General features: G+C 39.1%; 2 pseudogenes; one reads left to right on the plus strand and one right to left on the minus strand.

The window, feature by feature from the left end:
- The window catches only part of LOC134481225 (partner of Y14 and mago-like), an 84,919-nt pseudogene that overhangs the window by 35,258 nt on the left and 29,000 nt on the right, over nt 1-20,661 (plus strand).
- LOC120099626 (uncharacterized) overlaps nt 1-20,661 on the minus strand; it is a 94,854-nt pseudogene that overhangs the window by 28,298 nt on the left and 45,895 nt on the right.

Genomic DNA, 20,661 nt, shown 5'->3' on the forward strand with positions numbered 1-20,661 from the left:
GGGCAGGAAGCTTTTACTGGAGTTTTGGTGACTAGTGTGGCCTTTTGACTATGGGGACTTTCTCCCTGAGCTACAAACTAGGACAAAGCATCAAAAGAGGAGTTGTTGAGGAGAGAGTGTGAAAAAAATCTGAGAGTGGAGGAAATCTTTTGGCAGGAGCAGACTTGGAATTCTGTTTGGTAGCATGTATTTCGGTGACAGCAGGGTTTATCTGTAATCTGAGTTGGAAACTTGGACATGAGTGAAGAAGAGGGAGGGAAGAATGTCTTTAGGGCTGAGGAACTAGAGAAAAAATAGATTACCTTAAGCAAAGAAGACTCCATGTCTTCTGGTAGACATAGTCAAGCTTGTGCCATAGGTTTCCGCTTGAGATGTATGGAGAATTTAGCAGCAAGGTGGGAAGGCAAGCTAACTATTGTATTAGTTAGAGAGTGAGGAAAGTACACAAGCATGCAGTCTACCTTGCTTTCTGGCAGGCATATTCTGCATTTTGGCTGCTGTTGTCTGCTAGAAGGAACCTAGAAACAGGAAAGGAGACATTTTTCTCACCTTTCTTCGCTACAATACTCTAAAAAAAGGTTTAGTTTTTCTGTGCAATATATCAATACCTGTTATGAATTTCTTTACATTTCTTAGAAGAACGATTGCTCCTAGTTTTTGATAAATTTCTCTAGATTTTATATTGATCATAGGGATTTACATTTGTACCAAACATGTTTATGTGCAAAAGTTCTTCGAATCACATCAAAATTATGTGTGTATACCTATAGCAACCATAACTGCAAACATCAACTAGCAATCAACATACAAAATGTTTTTGATCAAGTAAGACCATGTTATTGGTGTATTGCGGTTCTAGACCTTGTCCCATAACCGCACGCATATGATCCAAAGTGCTGAGAAAAAAATAACTTTCCTTGTTGTATGTTATACACTTTAATTTAGAATTTCAATCAACTAATCAAACAAACTTTGTGGTACCTTGTAAATTTCTAGGCCTCAACCACATACTCAAGATAAAAGTCATTAATACTTTGCATTATTTCTATCTCTGGTGGATAGTGTTACCCCCAGACTTCACATACTACTTTGTGTTTGTTTGATTTTTTGTTTTTGTTTTCATTGCCTTTCAAGGAATTCTTCAGTTAGGGGGATTTTGAGATACTTTTTCTAAACACTACTGACTATCCTAAAACTAACTGTTGAATCTAAAGGCCTCTAACCCTCTGGGGATTGGTCCAGGTATAATATTCTGTAGATAAAGAAAGAAAATCAGCCTAAGTTTGAAGACTCTACTGCTAGGTTTTGTAATTCCTCTTACTTATAGTGAACATTAACTTCAGTGAAAGAGCAAGACAGGGTGCATCCCATCAATAACAGGATTCCTTAACATACTGATTAGGGAAGCCATCCTTCATTATAGGAATGGTGAAACATCCATTGCATAAATAAAAAGAAACTAGAATCACATAATAATAATCCTCAGAATGTAAGATATATAAGAAAATATTTAGATCCCATGACAAATTTATATTTAAAAATAAAGAGTAGACCTACAAAAATACTTAAGGACAATATTCTAAAGTATTACACAAAATAGAAGCAAAAGGAACACTACCAAATCATTAAATGAAGCCACAATTACACTTGTACTCAAACCACAGAAACATGCAACCAAGTTAGAGAACTTCAGAACAGTTTCCCTTATGAATATTGATGTAAAAGTACTCTATATAATTTTTCAAGACTGAATTCAAGAACACATTAAAGCAATCATTCACGATGATCAAGTAGGCTTCATCTCAGGGATGCAGGGATGGTTCAGTATATGGAAATCCATCAACATAATCCCTTATTGAAACAAACTCAAAGAAAAACCACATGGTCATTTCATTAGATGCTGAGAAAGCATTTGACAAAATTCAACACCCCTTCATGATAAAAGTCCTGGAAAGAATAGGAATTCAAGGCCCATAGCTCAACATAGTAAAAGTAATGCCCAGCAAACCAGTAGCCAACATCAAACTAAATGGAGAAAACTTGAAGCAATCCCACTAAACTCAGGGACTAGACAAGGCTTCCACTCTTTCCCTACTCATTCAATATAGTCCTCGAAGTCCTAGCCAGAGCAATCAGAAAGGGAAAGGAGTTCAAACGGACACAAATTGGAATTGAAGTAGTCAAAATATCACAATTTGCAGAAGATATGATAGTATACCTAAGTGACCAAAAATATTTCACTAAAGAACAACTATATCTGACAAATAAGTTCAGCAAAGTTGTTGGATATAAAATTAATTCAAACAAACCTGCAGCCTTCCTATACTCAATGAATAACAAGACGGAGGAAGCAATTAGGGAAACAACATCCTTCACAATAGTCACAAATAATGTAAAATACTTTAGTGGGACACTAACCAAGTAAGTGAAAGTCTGTATGACAAGAATTTCAAGTCTCTGAAGAAATAAATTGAAGATCTCAGAGCTGGAAAGATCTCCCATGCTCGTGTATTTGCAGGATTAATATAGTGAAAGTGGCCATCTTTCCAAAATCAATGCACAGATTCAGTGGAATTCCCATCAAATTTCCAACTCAATTCTTTATAGAGCTAGAAAGAGCAATTTGCAAATTCATTTGGAATAACCAAAACCCAGGATACTGAAAAATATTCTCGATAATAAAAGAATTCTGCAGGAATCACCATCCCTGTCCTAGCATTGTAGAGCAATCCTGGTAAAAACTGCATGGCGTTGGTATAGAAAGGAGATGGTAGATCAATGGAATATACATGAAGACCCAGAAATGAACCCACAAACCTATGGTCACTTAAACTTTGACAAATAAGCTAAAACCATCCAGTGGAAAAAAGACATAGTTTCAAAAAGTGGTGCTGATTTAACAGTAGGTCAGCCTGTAGAAGAATACAATTTGACACATTCTTATCTCTTTATACAAAGCCCGACATAAGTGGATCAAAGACCTCCATCTAAAACCAGATAAACTGATACTAACAGAAGAGAAAGTGGCAAGACTCTTGAACACATATGTAAAGGGGAAATTTTTCTGAACAAACACAAATGGCTCACGCCCTTAGATTAAGAATCAAAAGTGGGACCTCATAAAACTGCCAAGTTCTGTAAGGCAAAGGACACTGTAATAGAACCAAACAGGAACCAGCAGATTAGGAAAAGATCTTTACCATCCCTGCATTTAATAGACGGTAATATCCAGTATACATAAATTTGTCAAGAAGGTACACTCCATAGAATCATATAACCCTATTACAAAATGGTGTACAGAGCTAAACAAAGACTGAGAGTCAAATGAAAATTGATCAACATCCATAGTCATCTGCGAAATGCAATTCCAAAGAACTGTGAGATTCCACCAGTCAGAATGGCTAAGATCAAAATCTCAGGTGACAGCAGATGCTGAGAAGGATGTCAAGAAAGAGAAACTCTCCTCCATTGTTGGTGGGATTGCAAGCTGGTACAACCTCTTTGGAAGTCATTCTGGCAGTTCCTTGGAAAATTAGACTTAGTATTACCTGAGGACCCAGCTAAACCACTACTGTGCATATACCCAAAAGATGCTCCAACATATAACAAGGACATATGCTCCACTGAGTTCATAGCAGCCTTATTTATAATAGCCCAAAGCTGGAAAGAGCACAGATGCCCTTCAACAGAAGAATGTATACAGAAAATGTGGTGGATATACACAATGGAATACTACTCAGCTATCAAAAACAATGACTTCATGAAATTCACAGGAAATGGATGGAACTAGAAAATATCATCCTGAGTGTCGTAACCCAATCAGAGAAAAGCACACATGGTATGCACTAAATGACAGGTGGGTATTATCCCAAAAGCTCGAAATACCCAAGATCCAATCTACAGACCACATGAAGCTCAAGAAAAAGGATGACCAATACTCACATACGTCCACCACTTCTTTAAACTGGCAGCAAGAATACGCATAGGAGGTGATAGGGCAGCAAAGTTTAGAGCAGAGACTGAAGGGATGGCCACTCAGAGACTGCCCCTCCTGGGGCCCGTATATAGACAGCCAGCAAATCTAGGTAAGATGGATAAAGCTAGGAAGTGCATGCTCACAGGAACCAGATATAGATTTCTCCTGAGAGACACAAACAGAGCATGTCAGAAACAGAGGAGAATGCTAGCAGCAAACCACTGAACTGAGAATGGGGTTCTTGGTGGAGGAATTAGAAAAAAGAATTGAGAGAGCTGAAGGGTCTTGCAGCTTCATAAGAACAGAAATACCAACCAAACAGCTGCCAAGGAGTAAACCACTAACAAAAGACTACAGATGGGCTGACCATGGGCTCCAACTGCATATGTAGCAGAGAATAGCCTTGTTGGGGCACCAATGGAAGAAGCCCTTTGTCCTGCCAAGGTTGGGACAACCAGTATTGGGCAATGTTCGGTAGGGCAGGAAGGGGGAGGTGTACGGGGAAGGGAACACCCTTACAGAAGAAGAGGAGGGGAATGGCATAGGGGGCTTATGTCTGGGAAACCAAGAAAAAGAATGATATTTGAAATGTAAATTTCAAACATTACATTAAAAAACTAAAAAAAGAAAACAAAAAGCAAAAAAACAAAAACCAAAAAAGGATACTTTTAAAAATGAAGAAATTTTAATTTAAAATCTATGAAGTTCAAACTGAAGTATGAACTTCAAAAGTTATGTATTTGAATGTTTGCGTTAATTCAGAAATGCTTTACTAAAAACGGTTTTACAGAATTGTTCTATTGTTAGTAAGTTTAAAAACTGTTCTGGATATCTAATTACTCTTCTGGATGTTTAATTTGACACAAAATTCTTACTAGATCCTATAAATATCAAATATAAGACTGTAAATTGATGATGTCCACACTTCGGTCTTCAATCTTCTTTTTCATATTGTCTGTGAGTTGTATTTTGGGCATTCTGAGCTTTTTGCCTAACACAACTTATCAATGAGTACATACCATTTGTGTTCTTTTGTGAATTGGTCACCTCATTCAGGTATGATATTTTCTCATTCCATTTATCTGTCTGCAACATTTACACAGTCATTGCTTTTAATATCTAGGTAGTATTCCATTGTGTACCACCTTTTTTGTATCCATTCCTTCAGTGCAGAACTCATGAGTTGTTTCCAATTTCTGGCTGTAGTAAATAATGTTATGAACATAGTGAAATATTTGTCCTGGTTTTATGTTGGAGCATCTTTTGGTATATGCCCAGAAGTGGTATAGCTGGGTCTTCAGAAAGTCCTATGTCCAGTATTCTGAGGAACCAGCAGACTGTTTTTGATCGTGGTTGTACCAGATTGAAAATTTTTACCTACAATGGAGAAATGTTCCTTTCTCCACATCCTCTCCAGCATCTACTTTCACCTGAATTTTTCATTCTATCTCATATGTTGTGCTTCCATTTTCATTAAACTCTAGAAGTCTTTCCAATTCTCTCCCTTTCTTTCTTTCTTTCTTTCTTTCTTTCTTTCTTTCTTTCTTTCTTTCTTTCTTTCTTTCTCTCTCTCTCTCTTTCTTTCTTTCTTCCTTCCTTTCTTTCTTTCCTTCTTTCTTTTTTCTTTCTTTCTTTCTTTCTTTCTTTCTTTCTTTCTTTCTTTCTTCTCTGACCAAGCAAACATTAAATAGATAGTTGTTCAGCTTCCTTGTACATGTGGGCTTTTTGGTATTTTTGTTATTCCGAAAAACATCCTTAGCCTATGCTGGTCCAATAGAATCCATGGGATTAATTCAATGTTTTGTATCTGTTGAGGTTTGTTTTATGTCTGATTACAAGGTCAGTTTTTGTATAGTAGTAGGAGGTGATGAGAACATGGTGTAAGCTTTTGTTTTAGGGCAAAATGTTTTGTAAGACATCTGATAAATCAATGTTTATCAGAGTACAGCAAATACAGAGGCGAATGCCAGCAGCAAACCACTGAACTGAGAACAGTACTCCCGTTGAAGGAATCAAAAAAAGAACTGGAAGAGCTTGTAGGGTCTCGATACCCCATATGAACAAAAATGCCAAGCAACCAGAGCTTCCAGGGACTAAGTCACTACCTAAAGACTACACATGGACTGACCCTGGACTCTGACCTCATAGGTAGCAATGAATACCCTAGTAAGAGCACCAGTGGAAGGGGAAGCCCTTGGTCCTGCTAAGATTAAACCCACAGTGAACGTGATTGTTGGGGGGAGGGCGGCAATGGGGAGGGGAACACCCATAAAGAAGGGAAGGGGGGGCTTAGGGGGAGATTGGCTCGGAAACCGGGAAAGGGAATAACACTCGAAATGTAAATAAGAAATACTCAAGTTAATTAAAAAAAAATACTCAAGTTAGTAAAGATAAAAAAAAAATCAGTGACCCATGTTAATCTGGATTGCACAAGAGCTGTCACTTCCTCTGACCATATAAATGACTATAATTGATCAAAAAAATACATTCTACATTTAAAACATGTTTTATTTGCCTTTATAATAATTCAGTTGTGGTATTTACACAATGGATATAATTTCATTATCTGTTACGTAACTTTTTAAAACTTATTTTACATAGTATGGGTAAACGCCTCCAAGGTGATTGGCGTACAAACTACTGTACTCCAATCAACTTGGCCATTTTTCACAAAATTGGAAACAATTCTACCTCAATACCTACATACCAAGCTATATCTCTTCTGGATATATGAATATTAATATATACATATATGTGGATATATGTTTATATTATGTTTGTATATATACATACATATATATACATATATATATATACAAATATATATATATATATATGTTTATTTATGATGGCCAGGAGCTGGAAACACCCCAGATGTCTCTCAGCTGATAAATGGATAAAGAAAATTTGGTCTATATATAAAATGCAATAGTATAAAGTGTTTAGAAACAAAGATGTTATGAAATTCAAAAGCAAATTGATGGACTAGGAAATATGCTTCTTAGTGCATGGTGTGTTCTTGCTTATAAGGGAATATTAGCCATAAAGGGCAGGATAACCACACTGCAATTACAGACTCAAAGAAGCCAAAATAAAAAGTCAGAGGAGCATGCTTGAATATTTAACAGAAGGGGAAATAAACTGAAATTGGGGGTGGAGGAGTAGGGGCAACTCAGTGGGAGAGGGTGTGGGAAGGGTAACAGAATAGGTACATCAAACGAAGGGAAAGAAGGGGAGAGAGAATAAAAATTGGCAATGGGCAAGGGTGGAGGGCAGTGTCTATGAAGTGACACTAGCAGATTTCCTATCAGTGAGCGGTATGTATCTTGACATGGCCACATCCTATAGGCAGACAGGACTTCCACTTTAGGGATAAGGACACTTACCCACCTAGAAAAAAGTTACATCCTGAAAGTGTCTTACCTACATTGTATACAGAAACAGTGGTGGAGCAGAGACTGATGTAATGGCCAACCATTGACTAACCCAAATCAGACGTACCCCATGGGCAAGAATCAATTCCTGACATTATGATACTCTCTTATGCTTGCAGAGAGGATCATAGCTTAACTGTCTTCTGACAGGATCCACCTAGCAGCTGATGGAAATAGTTAAAGCAACTCACTCCCAACCATTAGATACTCACAGAGTCTTGTAGAAAAGTTTGAGGAGAGATTGAGATACCTGAGTGGGTAGAAACTCCACAGGAAGTTCAGCAGCATCAACATACCTCTACCTATGGAGACTCAAAAACGTAAACTCCAACTAAAGATCATACATGGACAGAACCTGGGCCACTGCCATAAATGTAGTAGACATGCATTTTGGTCTTTATTTGGGTCCCAAGTGAAGTGGAAAGTCTCCCTGATTCTGTAGACTGCCTGTAGATCCTATACCTTTAAATAGGCTTCCTTGTCTGGTATCAGTGGTAGAGGATGTGTGCAATCCTCTGCTGATTTGACATGTCAGGGTGGGGAGATAATAAGGTGGCTCTTTCTTCTCAGAGGTCGAATGGAGCGAATGGGTAGAAGAGAGCGGGTATTGAGTAAAAAACAGTGTGAGATGGGGACTAGGAAGAAGGGGTTGATGTTGAATTTTTAATAGAATGGTGGAATTTATATATGAATGACTACATAAACAAATAAATAACTAATGTAAAAAAATAAATTTCCCCACAATGCATGTCATTTCCTTTCATTAGTGATGTTGTTTACAGTACCTCATGATGGTAGATTTCTAGGTCTAATGTTTGCTCTTCATTAACTAAATCATCCAAATTACTGAACATGTCTATAGTGGGAAATAGTGAAAAAATGCATGCAATATCCCAGTTTGCTTTTCTCTGGCCCCATGTAGCACCTTGTAGAAACCACAATCCTAGGGCTCTCTTGTCTCAGACGCTGTTCATATTTCTAGCCAGGCTTGGCATATTCTCTTGCCCAGAGCTCTTGAAATATCTTCCCTGAACTTGCTAAGTTCCCTTGGTAGGTCACTATCACAGCAGCCCCACACATCTAAATTCTGCATGGCCCTTACCACCCTCTTCAAAACAGTTGGATTCCATACCAATGTAGAAAAACACTATACAAAATTAGTTTAGAAAGAACAGGCAACTCAACCTTTGGCTGCAATTACAAACATCCTAAAAATTAAATCCTATGGTGGCTCATCTAAGGCCTCCAGTTAGTGACATCTTTAACCCTAAACTCTCTCTCCATCCCAAAAGCATCAAATCCCATTTGTCCCACTCTCTTCTTCCCCATTTGACTTGAAAGTCCCCTCTGCTTACTCAGTGATTGGTACTCTTAAATCATTATTCATTAAGGAAAGGTACTTGCCACACCTGTCTAACACAAATATTTCACAGTGCACATTTGTCTCCGTTACAACAGCTTGAATCTTCTCTCTATGTACAGAGGCCAGGCTGGTCAGATCATTGGCTTGGAATTCCTAAGAGTAGCCAAGACTTGGAAGTGAGAGTGTTCCTGTAGCTAGAAAATATATTTGACATTCAACAGAAAAAGTTCAACAGGGTGGGAAGTAGCAAGCTAAGTTCAATAAATAACATTGTGACAGTGATCTTGAGATATAGCATCATGGGTAAGGTAACCCAATCACAAAGACAAGAAAAGAAAAAAAATCACACATGATATATACTGAGTGATATGTTATTAGCCCAATATCTCAGACTCCCCAGGCTAGAATCCACAGACCACATTAAGATCAAGGAGAAGGAAGACCAAAGTGGAGATGCTGTAGTCCTCTTTAAGAGAGGAAATAAAGATATTCATAGGAAGGTAAGTGGACATAGCATTTTGAGAAGAGACTGAAGCAATGGCCATTCAGAGTCTGCCACATCTGGTGATCTGCCATACTTATATTTTACCAAGAAACTTGTTTTAATAGAATTATGCAATGTGAACCCATGAAATTTTACACAAAAGTCCCTCACAAACTTACATCTCAGTCTTACAGATCTCTCATTTCTCAAGTGAGTACCATTTTGCTTTCATTGTATCTATCCATGTGAATTGTTTATTTCACCACTATGAAAATAGTATTGCCCTGGAATACCCTGGTCAAATTCAACATCGTTCACAAGGCCTATTCAGATATATATCCCTAAACAATGATTTCCATTACACATCTCTTCTTTAATATTAATGTGCCATTTACAGTGACAATTTCTCAGATTCTTGTCTTACTCATTTAACTTAAATCACTAAAGGAAATAATTGATTCATAAATGTATCTTCAGACATTTTACAATATTATACTATATTATGTAATGTCCATAATTCATACATACTATGTGATTTCCCAAAATATGTCCAACTGAAATGAATGTAAATGAAAGTCATAATTAACTACTTGCCAGAATAAAATTTGTATTCTTTATACCTCCAATATTCTTGAGTATCAACTTCTGTTTATTTCTGTAGCCTCTTATCTGTAATTAAAGAGATATGAAATGGTAACTTCAATAAGTGTGAATGAAATTACCTGATTTAGGAAAGTCATTAAAAAAAAAACATTGTATAAAGATTGGTGCTATGGATATACCTATCTACAGTCCAGTGACTTACACAAACATCCACCACCGCAAAAACAGGACAAATATTCATTTTGATCCTATAGGTTTATTCCTATGTTTCCTGGCAGGCTGTTCTTTAATCTCTAGAGCAAGATTGTTCAGAATTAACATATATTCTCATTAATTTCATTAAAATTATACCAAAGGTTGTTTTTGCTATAATCAAGAGTGATTTTGATTAATACTTAGGAAATCAAACCCCTCGCCAGCAGTGGGAATGAGAACAACCTTTTCAGTCAGTCGTCCTTTCTCTTCCTTCTCTCCCCTTCTTGCAAAAGGCCAAAGATACAAATGCACCAGAGGGATTTTTAAGAGTCTGTTTGCTTTTGCAGGTAGTTCTAAAGAAATCACTCCAAAATGGGAGTCCATTTTCCTCTCTCTTGAGTGTGAAGAAAAAACACACAAGTGCACACCAGCCTGACTTGGCTGGCAACAAACAGTGCCTGGAGCACACACCCTCTCTTACAGACTGACTGTTAAGTCAGCAGAGAATGCTGGGAAAATCTAGAAGATGAAGAAGGTAACATACCCATGTACACATGTAGAGAGGACATGAAAATTGCAGACAGGTATTAGATAAAAACTAAAGGATCAGTTGAAGGTGATCTATCTTTGCTTTTAGAAACCATAGCTATTGAGGCATCCCACATTATAACTTGCTCTGACTCCAAAGCATAGTTTGACACGTGTGTTTTTGTGCTTATGATCTGTTCATGAGCATTCATTAGTACACTGTGTACAGTGTGAGGTGGAACAGTTCATTGAGGGAGAAGAAGTTACTGGAAAGATAGTCATTTGACACGCTATAGTTTCTAATGTTTCAACCATACCCTCCTTCATTTTCCCACCCTTCTTTCCATTCTTTTGAGTACTGAGGCTGGTAACCATGACCTTGTGTGTGCTAGACAAACACTCTATCAATGATTCTCTGTTGCCTCCTTATTGATCTGTGTAATAATTTTTGATCACAGGGTAGGTGTAAAATAGTGTATCTTCACTATCTCCTCCTTCAAGGAGTGCTCAGTACTCTAATGTCTTTTTCCTTGCCAACCTCTATGGTTCCTGCTTTTAGGAAAAAGTGGGGCCAGCTTACAGGTTCAGAGGTTCAGTCCGTTATCTTCAGGGCGGGGGCAGGGCAGCATCTACACAGATGTGGGGCTGGAGAAACTGAGAGTTCACCATCTTCCGAGGGCAGATAGGAGAAGACTGGCTTCCAGTCAGCTTTTAGGAAGTCTTGTCAGACTATTTCTTATGTTTGGACACTGTAGGTATCTGTGTTGCACTGCTTTCTTAGGGCTGCTGGGACACAGTGGAGTTAAAGTACTACATTAACAACTGGCCACACAGCAACATTTGATCCATTAAAGATTGAATACATGACAGTATGTATTATTTACGTCTTTATTGCTTTGAAAGACACCTTGGCCAAAGCACATTAAAAATAAAATTAGGATGATGTTTCCAGAAGTTTAGAGTCCATGATGGCAGAGAGAAGCCATGGTGTCAGGACCAGCTGAGAGCTTACATTTGGGTAATTTAGTGTGAGCATGAGTGAGTGTGTGTGTGTGTGTGTGTGTGTGTGTGTGTGTGTACATGTGCAAGAGTGTGTACATTTACGTGTATGTGTATGTATATGTGTAAGAAGAGAGAGAGAGACAGAGAGACAGAAAGACACACACACACACACACACACACACACACACACACACACACACAAAGAGAGATTGATATGTACCCTGGTGCCTGTGGAAGTCCAAGAAAAGATATGGAGTTGATATTCTCTCACCTCTATATCGGTTCAAGGAATCGAGTACAGGTTATAAGGGTTTCTGCTTTTTATGCAGAAGATAACTGTACAAGAAACAGGATAACTTAAAATTTGAAAAGAAATCATAATTTTTTTCCAATTCCCCAGAATAGAATTCCCCAGAGTTCAAAATATCAGCAGAGCCATGCTCCTGAGTGTTCCTGGATTTGAATGAAATCCTTCCTTCCTCCCCATGCCCCATTCTTAACTACTTTGTATCTCAGTAAAATATAAGAACAGCTAAACAGTTTCCTGTGGATAGATGTGGTGTCTTGGAAGCCTTTCTTCTGGATTTAGATTAGTGTGAGCAAAGGATGTGTCCCTAAGGTGAGTGGAATGCCATTCTTTGTCACCTCAGCTTTCACAAGTCCTTTGTAATCACAAGAATTGCAAGAAGCTGTGCAGATGACAGGGCCATGGTACAATGTTCACAAATGCCAATGTGTAGGAAAGGCCTAATAATACACTAGGTGTGAATGATGATCCTCAATTAAGGCCTTTGCCAGTCATATTGCCCAGTTAAAATATACATAATTGTAAGTAGGACTCTTTTTTTTTACAAAAAGAATATTTGCTTGTAAAAAGTGTGACATTCAATAGTTAGCTTAATAGGATGTGGAGAGATTTCCCAATGAATACTGCAGACCTCAGAAGAACAAAGGCGAGCACCTGGTTTATTTTAAACAGATGTCACCTGCTGTGGAAACTTCTTTCAGGCAAAGAATACAATGTTCTTACTGTTCTCCAGGCCTGTGATGTTATATATATATATATATATATATATATATATATATATATATATATATATATATATATATATATATATAACCTGATTGTTATATAGATAGGAGAAAGGGGGGATAGTCTCTCTATTTCTGCTTTGAACCTAGATGCCTAAGCAACACAAATCCATCCATTTACATTTTGGTTATTAGGTGGCTGAAAGATTCCCACTAGAATAAAGTTCAGCTTTAGAAGCGTTGTCCTCCTCTGAAGGCTCTAGTTTCTTTGCCTTTCCTGAGTTTGATCTTATTGTTTGTTTTACAGTCCCCTTCCACTGGTTATCTTACTAGGATATTCATTGCTACCTATGAGGTGAGAGTCCAGGGTCAGTCCATGTATAGTCTTTAGATAGTGGCTTAGTCCCTGGAAGCTCTGGTTGCTTGGCATTGCTTTTCATATGGGGTCTTAAGCCCCTTCAAGCTCTTTCAGTTCTTTCTCTGATTCCTTAAACAGGGGTCCTATTCTCAGTTCAGTGGTTTGCTGCTGGCATTTGCCTCTGATTTGCTGTATTCTGGCTGTGTCTCTCAGGAGAGATCTACATCCGGCTCCTGTTGCCCTGCATTTCTTTGCTTTTTTTTGTCTAATTGGGTGGCTATATATGTATGGGCCACATGTGAGGAAGGCTCTGAATTGTTGTTCCTTCTGTCTCTGTTTTAATCTTTGATTCTCTATTCCCTACCAAGGGTATTCTTATTACCCTTTTAAAGAAGGAGTGAAGCATTTGCATTTTGATCATCTGTCTTGAGTGTCATGTGTTCTAGGCATCCAGGGTAATTCAAGCATTTGGGCTAATAGCCACATATCAATGAGTGCATACGATGTGTGTTTTTCTGTGATTGGGTTACCTCACTCAGGATGATATTTTCCAGTTCTAACCATTTGCCTATGAATTTCATAAAGTCATTGTTTTTGATAGCTGAGTAATATTCCATTGTGTAGATGTACCACATTTTCTGTATCCATTCCTCTGTTGAAGGGCATCTGGGTTATTTCCACCTTCTGGCTATTATAAATAAGGATGCTATGAACATAGTGGAGCATGTGTCTTTTTTGTATGTTGGGGCATCTTTTGGGTATATGCCCAAGAGAGGTATAGTTGGATCCTCAGGTAGTTCAAGGTCCAATTTTCTGAGGAACCTCCAGACTGATTTCCAGATTGGTTGTACCAGTCTGCAATCCCACAAACAATGGAGGAGGGTTCCTCTTTCTCCACATCCTCGCCAGCATTTGCTATCACCTGAGTATTTGATCTTAGCCATTCTCACTGGAGTGAGGTGAAATTGCAGGATTGTTTTGATTTGCATTTCCCTTATGACTAAAGATGTTGAACATTTCTTTAGGTGTTTCTCAGCCATTCGGCATTCCTCAGCTGTGAATTCTTTGTTTAGCTCTGAACCCCATTTTTTAATAGGGTTATTTATTCCCTGTGGTCTAACTTCTTGAGTTCTTTGTATATTTTGGATATAAGCCCTCTATCTGTTGTAGAATTGGTAAAGATCTTTTCCCAATCTGTTGGTTCCCATTTTGTCCTAACCACAGTGTCCTTTGCCTTACAGAAGCTTTGCAGTTTTATGAGATCCCATTTGTCGATTCTTGATCTTAGAGCATAAGCCATTGGTGTTTTGTTCAGGAAATTATTTCCAGTGCCCATGTGGTCGAGATGTTGCCCTAGTTTTTCTTCTATTAGTTTGAGTGTATCTGGTTTGATGTGGAGGTCCTTGATCCACTTGGACTTAAGCTTTGAACAGGGTGATAAGCATGGATCGATCTGCATTCTTCTACATGTTGACCTCCAGTTTAACCAACACCATTTGCTGAAAATGCTATCTTTATTCCATTGGATGGTTTAGGCTCCTTTGTGAAAAATCAAGTGCCCATAGGTGTGGGAGTTCATTTCTGGGTTTTCAATTTTGTTCCATTGGTTTATGTGTCTGTTTCTGTACCAATACCTTGCAGTTTTTATCACGATTGCTCTGTAATACTGCTTGAGTTCAGGGGTAGTGATTCCCCCTGAAGCCCTTTTATTGTTGAGGATAGTTTTAGCTATCCTGGGTTTTTGTTATTCTAGATGAATGTGCAGATTGTTTTGTCTAACTCTTTGAAGAATTGGATTGGTATTTTGATGGGGATTGCATTGAATCTATAGATCGCTTTTGGTAAAATGGACATTTTTACTATATTAATTCTGCCAATCTATGAGCATGGGAGATCTTTCCATCTTCTGAGGTCTTCTTCAATTTCTTTCTTCAGAGTCTTGAAGTTCTAATTGTACAGATCTTTTACTTGCTTGGTTAAAGTCACACCAAGATAGGTTATATTATTTGGGTCTATTATGAAGGGTGTCATTTCCCTAATTTCTTTCTCAGCCTGTTTCTCTTTTGTGTAGAGGAAGGCTACTGATTTATTTGAGTTAATTTTATACCCAGCCACTTTGCTGAAGTTGATTATCAGCTTTAGTAGTTCTCTGTGGGAACTTTTGGGATCACTTATATATACTATCATATCATCTGCAAATCATGATATTTTGTCTTCTTCATTTCCTATCTGTATCCCCTTCACGTCCTTTTGTTGTCTGATTGCTCTGGCTAGAACTTCAAGAACTATATTGAATAAGTAGGCTGAGAGCAGGCAACCTTTTCTAGTCCCTGATTTTAGTGGGATTGCTTCAAGTTTCTCTCCATTTAGTTTAATGTTAGCAACTGGTTTGCTGTATATGGCTTTTACTATGTTTAGATATGGGCCTTGATTTCCTATTCTTTCCAGGACTTTTATCTTGAAGGGGTGTTGAATTTTGTCAAATGCTTTCTCAGAATCTGATGAAATGATCATGTGGTTTTGCTCTTTCAGTTTGTTTATATAATGGATGATGTGGATGGTTTTCCATATATTAAACCGTCCCTGCATGCCTGGGATGAAGCCTACTTGATCATCGTGGATGATGGTTTTGATGTGCTCTTGAATTCGGTTTGACAGAATTTTATTGAGTATTTTTGAGTCGATATTCATAAGGGAAATTGGTCTGAAGTTCTCTTTCTTTGTTGAGTCTTTTTGTGGTTTAGGTATAAGAGTAATTGTGGCTTCATAGAAGGAATTCGGTTGTGCTCCATCGGTTTCAATTTTATGGAATAGTTTGGATAGTATTGGTATGAGGTCTTCTATGAAGGTCTTATAGAATTCTGCACTAAACCCGTCTGGACCTAGGCTCTTTTTGGTTGGGAGAACTTTAATGACTACTTCTATTTCCTTAGGATTTATGGGGTTGTTTAACTGGTTTATCTGTTCCTGATTTAACTTCGGTACCTGGTATCTGTCTAGGACATTGTCCATTTCCTGCAGATTTTCAAGTTTTGTTGAATATAGGCTTTTATACTAAAATCTGATGATTTTTTAATTTCCTCTGATTCTTTAGTTATGTCTCCCTTTTCATTTTTGATTTTGTTAATTTGGACACACTCTCTGTGTCCTCTCGTTAGTCTGCCTAAGTGTTTGTCTTGTTGATTTTCTCAAAGCACCAACTTCTGGTTCTGTTGATTCTTTCTATGGTACTTTTTGTTTCTACTTGGTTGATTTCAGCTCTGAGTTTGATTGTGTCCTGCCATCTACTCCTCCTGGGTGTATTTGCTTCTTTTTGTTCTAGAGCTTTTAGGTGTGCTGTGAAGCTGGTGACATATGCTATCTCTTGTTCCTTTCTGCAGGCACTCAGAGTTATGAGTTTTCGTCTTAGCACAGCTTTCATTGTGTCCCATAAGTTTCGGTATGTTGTACCTTAATTTTCATTAAATTCTAAGAAGTCTTTAATTTCTTTCTTTATTTCTTCCTTGACAAGGTTATTGTTGATTAGAGCATTTTTCAACTTCCACGTATATGTGGGCGTTCTTCCCTTATTGTTATTGAAGACCAGCGTTACTCTGTGGTGGTATGATAGCACGCATGGGATTATTTCAATCTTTCTTTACCTGTTGAGCCCCGTTTTTTGACCAATTATATGGTCAATTTTGGAGAAAGCACCATGAGGAGCTGAGAAGAATGTATATCCTTTTGCTTTAGGATAGAATGTTCTATAAATATCTGTTAAGTCCATTTGGCTCATGACTTCTCTTAGTCTGTCTACATCTCTGTTCAAGTTCTGTTTCCATGATCTGTCCATTGAAGAGAGTGAGGTGCTGAAATCTCCTACTATTATTGTGTGAGGTGCAATGTGTGTTTTGAGCTTTAGTAAGGTTTCCTTTACGTATGTAGGTGTCCTTGTATTTGGGGCATAAACATTTAGGATTGAGAGTTCATCTTGGTGGGTTTTTCCTTTGATGAATATGAAGTGTCCCATAGACTGGGGGTCTCATCAGAGTAAGGGGAGCAAGGACAGCATGCCTAATCCCCTTTTTATTCTGTTCCTGTGTGCTGACATGGGCTGAGCTGTTGAAAAAAATGCCTGCAGCTAGATCCTTCCCAGTATCTCCAATAGGAGTCGGTTGCATGGCCAGCTATGTGACAAAGGTGTTTAATCCAGCAGCTGAATACTTTCATTATGACATCAGAAGCAGGAATAGCCATCGAGTCAACTGCCACAGGCTCCAACTTAGCCTGGAGTTCTTGTCTGTGCTTCAGTTTATATGAAGTCTCTGCCTAACTATTAACTTTTAGATCTGGTAATTCTTCATAGAGAGGACTGTCCTGTGCCTTGTGGGCTGTGTTTATCAATCTGGCCTAAGCACTCACCATGCATTAGAGCCTTCTAGAGACCCTCTGTCCAGAAGACATGAAGGAGCTCAGTGGAGTAGAGCAAGCCTGTGGATTGGGTGGGAGGTTATGGGGCTGGGGGAAGATAATGGGGCTTGGATTTTTTGGAACATTTATTTTATTTCTAGTTATGTCTGCATGTTTATGTGCGGATCCATGTATGTTAGTGCAGGTTCATAGAAGGTAGAGGCATCAAATCACCTGGAGTCAGAGTTATAGACAGTTGAGAGCCACCTGACATTAGTGCTAAGAATCAAATATGGGTCACCTGGAAGAGTCACAGATGCTCTTAACTGCTGTGCCATCTCTCCATCACCCTAGACTCCAGCTTTTATACTAAGGCAAATGACATTACAAGGAACACTCTCTGACTGACATTTTACAGGAGCTACTTTGACTGTTGTAATCGACTACTATGGAGCAACGCAAGGAGCAGGGAGATACTCAGGAAGCCATCACAGCTGAGGTCAGCTAATGAGGACCTTGTGGGGCTGAGCAAGAGCAGAGAGGGTGAAAAGTGGACGGAGGCACAGCACACTTGGATCACTGTGGACCGTGGTGCATTGCCTGGGACATGAGAGAAAGAAGGAGGGGGGGTCAGGTAAGACTTTGACCTAGTAAACAGGAGGCTGGACTTGTCATAGACTCAGAAGTAGAAGACACAGTCGTTCAAGTTTCAGGAATGTCCCTGGCTAGTTGGGGACAAGCTAAGTTTTGAGAGATCTACCAGACACTGGAATTCCCAGGGGATATGAGCAACTGGCTATGAGTCTGGGGACACTGCCTTTGGATTACACAGGGCAGCATGCCAGCATGTAGCTAAAGCCATGAAAATGCATGGGAAAGGGAGAAGAGAAGAGATGAAGAACAAGAGTCTGTGTGGCTCTTCAATCCAGGGAGAACAGTGGGGAAACTGAGGATTCCTCAGCAAAGCAGGGTTCCTGAAGACCAAATGGAGAGCAGATACAAGACAATGAAGCGGCCATTATCAAAACAGAAAACAGGACTAAGAGCCACTGGATTTCTGGATGTAGCAGTCACTGCTAATTTGAACAAAAGCAGTTTGTTACACAGTGAGTCAACTGAGAATTGCAAAAGGGGATAGGACACAGAAAGGGATCTTCCAGGGAGTTCTGCTCTAGAAGATAGGAGAAGAAGGGTTATTAGCTGTGGCAGTGGGGTTGACAGAGGTGTTTGTTTGTATAAGAAGGTAAGTAGCACATAGTGTTTAAAATGGGAATTGTGACGACTGCTCTTGCTTATGGAATTGATGGTATTAAGCACCTAGGAGATTAGTAAAGCATGCCTCTGAGTGGCTGGGATGCGGTCTTAGAAAGGAACAGCTCACCATGGAAGTGGGTGGCTCTCCAGAGGCTGTGGGTTCCAATTCAGATAAAGGATTTTGGGAGATAGGTCAAGATTACACTCTGGTTCCTGGCCCCCATGTCAATTGGCTGTTCCTCGATTGGAGCTTTCCTCCCACCCTAGCTTCCTCCCAGGATATTCTGCCTCTCCACAGGAACCAGCTGACCTGGACTGAAACCACAAGCAAGGAAACAAAAGCAAAAGATTTCCCTCCTTTACATGATTTCTAACAGACTGTTATTCCCACCAGTAAGTCTGACAAACACAAGACTAACCCTGGCACTCATGGGCTGGGAGTTTAACAGAAGAGAAAGAAATGGCTTCAGATAAAGGCAGCACTGTTCACAGATGGGGACACGAGGTCCATGGGACACTTTCCCGAAGGAGTTTGGAAAGCTTCTTTTCTGACCATTTCTGTTTTCTCTGAGAAATAGGCCAATGGCTGAAGGCACAGATTGGGAAGGAGACTGAGGAAGATGGAGAGCAGCCACTGTCATGTAGGAAAGTGTAGGATAGAGTCAGAATGTCTAGACTAGGGAACAACATATATACACTCGAAAGACAACTTAAAGGTCGTATGTATTGGTAAGTTTCCTCTGGCCATTTCTCCAGTAGCATGTATGCAGGTTTAGAGAGCACTCAGGGAGTCAGCTTTTGAAAAAGTATATCTTATGCATGTGTTAGTTCAGGGAGTAACCAGGTCAAGGACATGGCCCTGAGGCTTGGATAAAGTAGTCATCTACATTGTTGGAAGAACATATCTTTCAGAGCTGTGGTAACAGAGCACTGTTTACATTTCCTCACGTGATCCCCATTCCGCATGCTCTTCAAGTTATTGTGGAAATGAAATGCAAGATAGAAACAAGGACGGAATCTGCTCTTCATTATTGTGGAATTATGAAGTGCTGGGCTCCCCTACTGGTAGAGGAGAGCCTGATGGGGCGGGCTGGATTCCTTGATGCTATGAACTACAGTGATGACTTAGTATGTTCATAGTTTTAGCAAGAGCTGAGTGAAATGAAGGCTGTGAATATCATCTGTGCCCCCTTCCCAGAACCATAATGAGAGATTGGCATGTGGGTGGAAGTGTTTGTGCTGTAAAATTAGAGTCCCAATCCCCATCTCACTCTTACATTTTTAATACGCTCAATAATTTAATGAATGACGTGGAATTCAGTTTTGCTTTGTGATTTGAATCCACCTAGTCTTTTGTGTGTGTACAGCATTGATGTGTACAAGAAGCAGTGTTGGCAAGAGATGCTCTTAAATGATCTTTCATCTATTTTAAGAATATCTGGGATCTTCGTGTGGGGAAGGAAGTGATATGGCACATGCGGCCTGTCCTTGGGACCACATAAACTTTTAGCATCTTGGGTCTACTGTTGCCAAGTAGTGCTCTTGGAACCTCACTTTCTGCATCTGGGAAATGGGGTGATGACAGCCTTAGGGGTTGTGCCCATGAGACTGATGATGACCATGCTTGCAGAGGAGCATGGGTATTATTTATTGTCATTGCTGTGGTTGGCAGCGAAGAGAGGAAAAGGGATGGGGATCTGCCCTGCCTTGCTTCAGAGTACTGACCATCTTGGTTTAATTAAAAGCTTTATGTCTGCTGATAATTTTATTCTCAACCAGTTATTTCTTCTGCAAAACCTTCACATATTCGAGATAGGAGGTGATTTTAACCGGTATCCTTGCACTTAAATAAGAAGGAGATTGTCGGCCAGTTTGTTAACAAAACAGCTTATATACAGTATTTAAGGATTGAGTTGCTCTCTCTCATGTATAAGCCATTAGCCATGCAGCCATTGAAATGCAAACCCATCACAGTGAAATAATATAAAAAAATTCTCCTTCTCACTTGCACGAGCTACATGGTGTATTCGAGTATTTGGTCAC

Source organism: Rattus norvegicus, chromosome 12, assembly GCF_036323735.1.
Source record: "Rattus norvegicus strain BN/NHsdMcwi chromosome 12, GRCr8, whole genome shotgun sequence".
Lineage (NCBI taxonomy): Eukaryota > Metazoa > Chordata > Mammalia > Rodentia > Muridae > Rattus > Rattus norvegicus.